This window comes from Lytechinus pictus, chromosome 10, assembly GCF_037042905.1.
Source record: "Lytechinus pictus isolate F3 Inbred chromosome 10, Lp3.0, whole genome shotgun sequence".
NCBI classification, from domain to species: domain Eukaryota; kingdom Metazoa; phylum Echinodermata; class Echinoidea; order Temnopleuroida; family Toxopneustidae; genus Lytechinus; species Lytechinus pictus.
Window position 1 is genome coordinate 9732930 of NC_087254.1, and position 9105 is coordinate 9742034.

A 9105-nucleotide genomic window follows, 5' to 3' on the forward strand; every position below is an offset into this window, starting at 1 on the left:
TAGCAATCAATGTTCAAGACTATAAAAATGATTATACATTATTTGTTATAATAAGGGTCTCGGATCACTGTTAGCATGTTGGTTATTGTTGCTTGTTATTTGTTTATTGGTTTGTGATTTTCCACTGTTTACTAAATGATATCACTTGCTCGTTATTATTATTTCTTTTATCAAGTCACTACTTGGTTTCCTTATAATATTACATTATCAGATATACCAGATTACAAATCGGTTGAAAATAGTAGACCTTTTTAAAGCGGATGGATAGTTAATGAGAAGCAGTCTCATGTCACCTGCAGGGGTTGCCAATATGATGCCCAACAGCCGTATAGGGCCCTCGACCTTTCCTTGGGTGATCTGCAGAGCATTGAAAAAAGGGCAGAAATGAAGCCCATGGAGCTATTATGGAAAGACATAGCAAGTGAATGCACAATGTACGTCATACATGTGTCCCAATAAACAAAAAATATATTGGCCGAGTTTAACGTCCTTTCTTATTACATAGTTAAAGATAATCCACCCAACAAACAGTTGATTTGAATCAATATAGAAAATTGAACTAGCATAAGACTGACCATTTCTTTAAAATGGGTTAACTCACTATTTCTTCTGTATTTTATTGATGGAATTATACAATAATTATCCTTTTTATAGATTTGGCGATAAGGAAGCACTTTATCTAATTCACGATAAGTTATTAGTTCAAGTTTAACTCATTTAGAAAATCAGATATAGTATGGGTACAAAACGAAATCAATGATCTAATGATATGCAAATTACATGCATTATGTATACATACACACACAGTCAGTGACACACACACAACCATCATACACTCATTTTTTTTTTACAAGTCCACACCTAGTTACCAAGAAAGTGTATAATATTTCATGTATTTGAATGCAGGATAAAAGAGCATTGTCAATAAAATGCCTTGCTCACGGGCATTGGCATGATAGGTACCGCGGCCAGGGATAGAACCCCGGGGAGCGTTTCATCAACGGTTCTGTCCGACGATCTGTCAACTTTACTTGATTTTGATTGGCTTAGAAGCACTGTTACGATGGTAACTGTCGGATAAAACGTCTGACGTCTTTAAATCCAAGTTGAAAAACTTTCTTTTCAACCATCCAACATCCTAATTAAATTTATCCCATCATACTTCCTAGTTATTATATGTTTATTTTATCAGTACAAGTCTTAAATTTTATATTTTACTGTCCATAGGGACTGCCTCGACAGAACATTTGCTTTGTTCTTTTGCAGCTTCCCATTTCATGTTCATTTTTTATGCATGTACTATAATTATCCTTATACAATCCTAGCCTTTTTTAATCTTACTTGCATCTTACTATGTATCTTTGTTTCCTTGTTTCTTTATGTATTTTTACTTTTTTTATATGCTCAATGTATTTTAATGGACTTGAATAAATGAATGAATGAATGAATGACAAGTCCTTTCATGAAACGTCCCACCGGGCTTGCTATGTACAGTCAGGAGCCTTAATTATATTAGACCACTCGGCCACGGCAGAGCTCCACCTTCACCTCCTATATATATATATATATATATATATTTATATACATGTATATATATGTATATAATATATACATTATAGTGTGTGGTTTGCTGAACAAACCTTAAAATTATGAATTTGTCTTTTTCTTTCACATTTTTATTATATGTATTTTCAAGGTTTAATTTGTCACTTTGGTGCTACCCTGAAGCTTTCGTAAGTAATGTAATTCTGCTCATGAATATGCATTTCGCAGATGCCACGTTGTTAGTTTGCAGAGAACAGGGAGAAGGGACGCTTGAAAATGAAATTATCTTGTTTTACTTGATGTTGACTGGGAAATGCCGCCCAAGAAGTAAGTTTGATGACAGAAATGTTATATTTTTTGGAGGTGCTAAAAGCTAGAGATATTTTTCAGTGAATGAGCAGAAAAAGTGCATTAAAAATCGTATGCAGATACTTGAACTGTAATGAACACGCAGTATGTGTAATGAACGCCATAGGTATTTGTAATGTACAATCAGTGGATCTGAAATGAACGCGATTAGCTATGCACACTTAATTAGGAGGTTAGTTGTACTTTATGAGAAGAGTGAAGTTGTGAAACTAAATAAAAGCTTTTAATGGATTTGTTAGATTATTTCAAGAAAAGTAAAGTAGTATGAGTTAAAGGAAAATTAAGCTTATGAAATGAACAAAGGTGAATTTTAGGAGTTTGATGGGCACGAATCGTGCGTGTATGGGCGTGGTCTTTAAATTGCGTGATTTGTTTACATTTAATTATATTCAGTCAGATATATTTGAGTAAACATTTATAAAGCACTTTAAGAATTTGTGCGTTTGTAACCAAAATAATTTTGACTTGTTAAGACAATTTTTGGTCAGAAGTTTTTCATACGAACGAGGCTTAATTATGTGCAAGGTCATGTCAGGGTCACTCGTTCCGTTTTTCGCACATTCAATTTTAGTGTGCAACCGCTAGCTAAAGAAAGCTTTCGGTCTATATTTTAGATTTTTCTGATAATGTCAAAATTGGGATAAATAATAATGAAACACCTTGGTAATTTATTTCTTACCGGACTTATTTGGATATAAGCTAAAGTTAGCAGACAAGTTTGCTAGCTGTCTGTTTACCTTTTAAGGTAATTTTGTTCAGAATATAGCAATTACTAAGTGGGAACGCAAAGTTGATTTAAAGGTATATATTTAAGCAGTTCACTTTGATTTATTGCAAATATGTATGCATGTATTTAAGTTAGTCTTTTTCAAGACGTTAAAGAAAATGGACAAATTTTAAACTGGTTTTTCTATCGAGGAAAACTCGGATATTTGTTTATATATATTCGTTCTATACACCTGATATGAATGATAATTAGATTTATATTCCTTATTGTTTAAAAGAGATGACAATTTTGGGAATATTATGAAAACATTTATTTTTGTCAAAGCATTGGACATATATTTATGATCCACTTCGTTTTCTTATGTTTATACAGATTGAATAATACACGGTAGTGAGCCTGCATGCCTAACTATCCAATTTAAAGCGGCTTTCCTAGCCTCTGTTATTTCGTAGTCTTCGACGATCCAGTGTGTGAGAGAGAAATTATATATGTACAACAGCTTTGGCAACTCTTTGTTGTGAAAGAAATAAATGCAGAGAACAATGGTAGGCGTGGCTTTAAATCAAGGTTCCCCAAAGCCTACCCTTATTCTCTCCATTCATTTCTTTCACAACATATATATATAATGACTATACGAAACTTCAGTTACTGAAAAGTGCTCAACGACATGTACATATAGGAGCTTCATGTAGTATAGTAATAGGGTGGAGCGAGTTGCTTAGATTTGAGTTGTACAGACTGTTTCCCCCTGAGGGTTCACTTGTACACAAGAAGAAATTTTTACTTTCAGGTTATGGTTAACCATAGAACTTCCCCCCCTTATGTGTCAAACCCACTCGACCCCAACATTACCCCAATTCTCCTTACTCAGTTTAAAGAATAGCTATTATCTGTTCACTGTAGTCATTTATCCCCCTTACATTGTGTCTTTTGTTTGTTTGCTTGACTGCACTAGAGTTATTGTTCTCTTTAACTGTACTTTAGTTCAACATTAAATTTGATTTAATTAGTTGCTGATGGGTTCATCAGCAACTAAATCAAATTTAATGTTGAACTTGCACAGAGCATCACCACACCCCTTATACCAGAGAAAGTTTGATAGACAGTTACCTATAGACCATGTCAGATCAAGTTTTGATTACTCCCACCTTAAATTGTTACACCCCCAAAACTAATGATATAAATAAGACTTCTTGAATATTAGAGATATAGAATAGAATATACTGGAGAATACTAGTCCAACACTCATCCATAGAGACTGACTAACTTCAAGGCTTAGACGTCGTTTGAATAATTTAACTTCACTCCGAATCTCAATCTGATACTTCTAAATTATTTTATAGTCATCGTCTCCTATGATACAGTGAATCTTCATGTACTTCGAACTGTAGCTGAATATTGATGATTAAATACTTTGTGATTTTGAACTGTATAGCTTTCTCCAAAGTTTCTTCATTACGCTTCCCTTCTAAATTACAATTACCGATCCCAACACGACATGGCGGAGAACCCGGTTTTCTAATTGAAAAATACTTTATCAACATGGCTATGTGCTTCGAGAAAAGACTGAGAATAGCTCTTATGAAAAGACAGTTAAGATATCATCTATCCTACATGTGTTAGCACCGGCATGAACCCCTGTTAAAACCTGAGCTACATCGGATGACAAAACTGACGACTACAATAGAAGTACAGAAAGACACAGACGGAAAACAAAGACGGATAATCAGACGGAAGAACAGACGGACGATACAGACGGATGGACAATTATAACAAGGACCTCGATGACAATGACATTAACTGGAAGCATGACAAGGCACCATCATTAACGACATCGACCCAGTCCTGCATCGACCACCAAACTACAACATAAATCCTGAAATATAGAATGAATGACTTTGGCTCTTCCCCTGAATATATAAGAACACTGGACATTACTTTAATTGTGCTATTCATTATACCAAATTTTAATCATTCTTTGAAGACATCTTCTTCATCTGTGATCGGTAAGAGAAACCATTTTCTTTATTGTTCCACTGGCAAATGAGAGAGTGCGAGAGGCTATTTTTAATTTATTGTCCGTATGTGCGCCAATATGTTATTACCCAGGTAACAAGCCAACGTTGGCTCCACGTTGGAAACTTGAAAGTCGTTGGACGTTGGGAAAACTTGATGGATTAACGTTGAATCGACGTTGGAAACTAGTTTGATGGAAAGATGATGGACAATCAACAATGACACGACGTTGGCAACGTTGGAAACTTGTTAGTCGGAGAGTTGTTGGACAGTCGACAATGTCACAACGTTGGAAACACGTTTGATTGGATAGTTGTTGAACAGCCAGCAAAGGCACAACGTTGGCAACGTTGGAAACTAGTTCGCTGGAAAGTTGTTGAACAACCGACAATGGCACAACGTTGACAAAGTTGGAAACTAGTTTGTTGGAGATTTGTTGGACGGTCGACAATGGCACAACGTTGGAGACTAGTAAGTTGGAGAGTTGTTGGACAGTCGACAATGTCACAACGTTGGAGACACGTTTGATTGGATAGTTGTTGACAGCCAGCAAAGACACAACGTTGGCAACGTTGGAAACTAGTTCGCTGGAAAGTTGTTGAACAATCAACAATGACACGACGTTGGCAACGTTGGAAACTTGTTAGTTGGAGAGTTGTTGGACAGTCGACAATGGCACAACGATGGAAATTAGTAGGTTGGAGATTAGTTGGATAGTCAACGATGACACAAGGTTGGCAACGTTGGAAACTAGTTCGATGGAAAGTTGTTGAACAACCAACTATGGCACAACGTTGTCAAAGCTAGAAACTAGTTCGATGGAGATTTGTTGGATAGTCGACGATGGCACAACGTTGGAAACTGGTAGATTGGAGATTAGTTAGATAGTATACAATGACACAACGTTGATAAAGCTGGAAACTAGTTAGATGGAAAGTTGTTGAACAACTGACACTGGCACAACGTTGGAAACTGGTAGATTGGAGATCAGTAGGATAGTCGACGATGACACAACGTTGGCAACGTTGGAAAGTTGTTGAACAACAGACAATGGCACAACATTGGAAACTAGTGTGTTGGAGATTTGTTGGACAGCCAACAACGTCACAACGTTGGAAACGCGTGTTTGATTGGATAGGTGTTGAACAGCCAACAAAGGCACAGCGTTGACTACGTCGGAAACTAGTTCGATGGAGAGTTGCTGAACAACCGACAAAGGAACAACGTTGGAAACTATTTTCTTGGAGATTTGTTGGACAGTCGACAATGGCACAACGTTGACAAAGTTGGAAACTAGTTTGATGGAGAGTTGTTGAACAACGGACAATGGCACAACGTGGACAGCGTAATTGGAATAGTTTATTGGACAGTTAACATTGACACAATGTTGGAAACTATAGTTTGTTGGATATTTGTTTGACAGTCAACATAATATCCCGGCATAATATACACAGTGTTGAGAACGTTAGAAACTGGTTCATTGGAGAATTGATAATTGATAAAGTTGGCGGAGTACAGCAAGTCTGCATATGCCGACTTAACCCAAGACAAGACAAGACTACTGGCATAATTTCCAATGGGGCCAAGGGGGGGGGGTCGATCAAGTAAGTTTGCTTGTCTATCCATGTCACCCTTGGTATCCCCCAGCAATAAGGGGAAAAGAAATCGAGAGAGAAGGAAAATAATGGGAAGGGAAAGAGGAACTAAAACTAAGTCTAAGGGGAAAACAAAAATAAAGATGGGGTAGAATAGAGAGGCTGCATGCACCTGGGGATGCAAATGTGTCGATTAATATAGAAAATAAAGAAGAAAAACAAGAAAAAAAATGTAGTTCAAGACCAGAATTTCCAGAAACGCCCTCGTCGATCCTTTGCAGCTGGCAAGGCCTTTCACAGTAAGTACGAGATATGTCATAGGCCTACCGTCACATAACTAGAAGAAATTGAAGAAGGAAATACAAGCATCAAATGTGCCTATTTAAAAATACCATACTATTCTGATGCGCAGAATTAGTCGCGACGTCGGACTCCTTCTGTCATGTCTGTGTAGTCTGCTTCCTTCAATTTTGAACTTGAAGAATCTGGCAGAATTTGGACTGGATAGTGGATATAGATAAGTAAATTCCAGAATATCTAGTGATCTGGAACAGTACTTATAAGCTGTATATTTAGGACCTACAATCTACAGTTGAATTTTCTTTGCACTTGCAGATAATCGGTAACTGCAACCATTGATCCCCTCCGAAAGATCACGGAGTCAGCTTCTGTGTGCGTACAGTCCGACGCTAGTATATTCGTGTACCGTAAGTAGTAGTAAAGTAGTACTTAACACCAGTCACTGCACAGTATAACATACTAACTAACCTCGTAATTAGCTTGTGTGAGTGACTAATACTAACCTCGCAATACGTGTGAGTGGGAACGAGTATGCGATACCAATGGCAAGGCAACAGTCATTGGATGATTTTCAAAATTCAAGTACAGTGTTGAAATCTGGTGTTGGTGTAACCCAGAGAGCTCCGGCCCGCGTAGCGGGCCGGAGCCCAGACGCTCAGTGTGCAATCGGGCATTCAGACGAGAGTTCCGTGAAGTTTGGTCTAAATCATTTTCATAATAAATAATTAAAACAGAAATTAAGCACTTACCACGATTGTATGGATGATAGTCTAACGAGTGGCAGTTTCCTGACATCGAGGCACAGACTGGAACCTCAAAAAACGATAAGTTCTGTCGCGGTGGCTCTCCTTCTTTCAGAATTCATAGCAAAATGGCCGTTCGAGAGGGTGTAGGGCGCATGCGCGAATTTGACAAAGTATATGCGCTAGTGCTATATACTAGCCTCGGTCTCGATCGGCCATTTTGTGTTGAATTCTGAAAGAGGAGAGCTACCGCGACAGAACTTATCGTTTTTTGAGGTTCCAGTCTGTGCCTCGATGTCAGGAAACTGCCACTCGTTAGACTATCATCCATACAATCGTGGTAAGTGCTTAATTTCTGTTTTAATTATTTATTATGAAAATGATTTAGACCAAACTTCACGGAACTCTCGTCTGAATGCCCGATTGTACACTGAGCGTCTGGGCTCCGGCCCGCTACGCGGGCCGGAGCTCTCTGGGTTAGTGTTGGTGTAACCCAGGCACCCAAGGGTTCATTACATGCCGCCGCGCACAGAAAAATCAAGCCATAGAAGTCGTGTGTTGTGGACCCAAGAAGTGAGATCCCAGCACGTGCGACCCACTAGTAAGAAATCCACTGCCAAACGCGGTTCGTGGTGCGAGGTTAGTATACTAATACTAACCTGGCAATACGTGTGAGTGTAACCCAGGGAGCTCCGGCCCGCTGCGCGGGCCGGAGCCCAGGGGCTTACCGTGTAATTCACCATACCCACGGTAGTAGCGTGAAGTATGGTCTAAATAATTATCCGAATAAATAGTTAAAACAGAAATTAAGCACTTACCACGATTATATGGATGAAGGTCTAACGAGTGGCAGCTTCCTGACATCGAGGCACAGACTGGAACCTAAAAAAACGAAAAGTTCTGTCGCGGTAGCTCTCCTCTTTCAGAATTCAAAACAAAATGGCCGATTGAGACCGAGACTAATAGCACTAGTGCATTAGTATACATCTCTATGATATAGACTTTGTCAAATTCGCGCATGCGCCCTACACCCTCGGTACCGGTCTCGAACGGCCATTTTGCTGAGCGGGCCGGAGCTCCCTGGGTTAGTGTTGGTGTTGTGACAACACCGTACTTGAATCAGGCTGGTGTTAAGATTGACCTCGGAAAATATGGTGTATTTCCGGCAGTTTGTGTTGAAGGCTGGTGTTGATTGTCATCTGCTGAACCCAACACTGCACTGTGGCTGCATGGTGTTGATGATCTCCAAGCAATTTCCCCATTCAGCAACACCGACGTACCCCAGGGATTGGGAGAATCGTGATTTAAAGTTCAGTGTTGGTGTTGATGAACTGTAGCTTAATTACGAACAGGGGGCGAACACGACGAACCATCTCCGTAAAATTATCTTTTACATTTAAGATGAGAGCAAATCATTAGAGTTTTAATACATTTCAATGAAAAATAATATTACGCTTGGTGTTGGAGCTCAGTTCAGCAGCCCTTTCACGCTCTCAACACCGTACACCGTACTTGAAATCACCCAAATGACTTGCTACCTGGCATTCCTGCCTTATTTATTATACGCTGCCTTGAATTGACTTGGTCGGTCCTGCCTGGCCTAGCCTGGACCGAGTGTTTTCCAACTGCAGTCAAACCTGTAGTTGCTATGTGAGGCATGCTACACTTGACGCTGAAATATCATTTAATAGTTATGGCACGAGCGAGACTAGGCCATGGCCATGCATATTGAGATATCAGTTGACTTCTATCTTAATCAAAAAGAGGCACTCTTTAGTTACAGTAGGCAGTAGCTACGTTACTCTGAGTG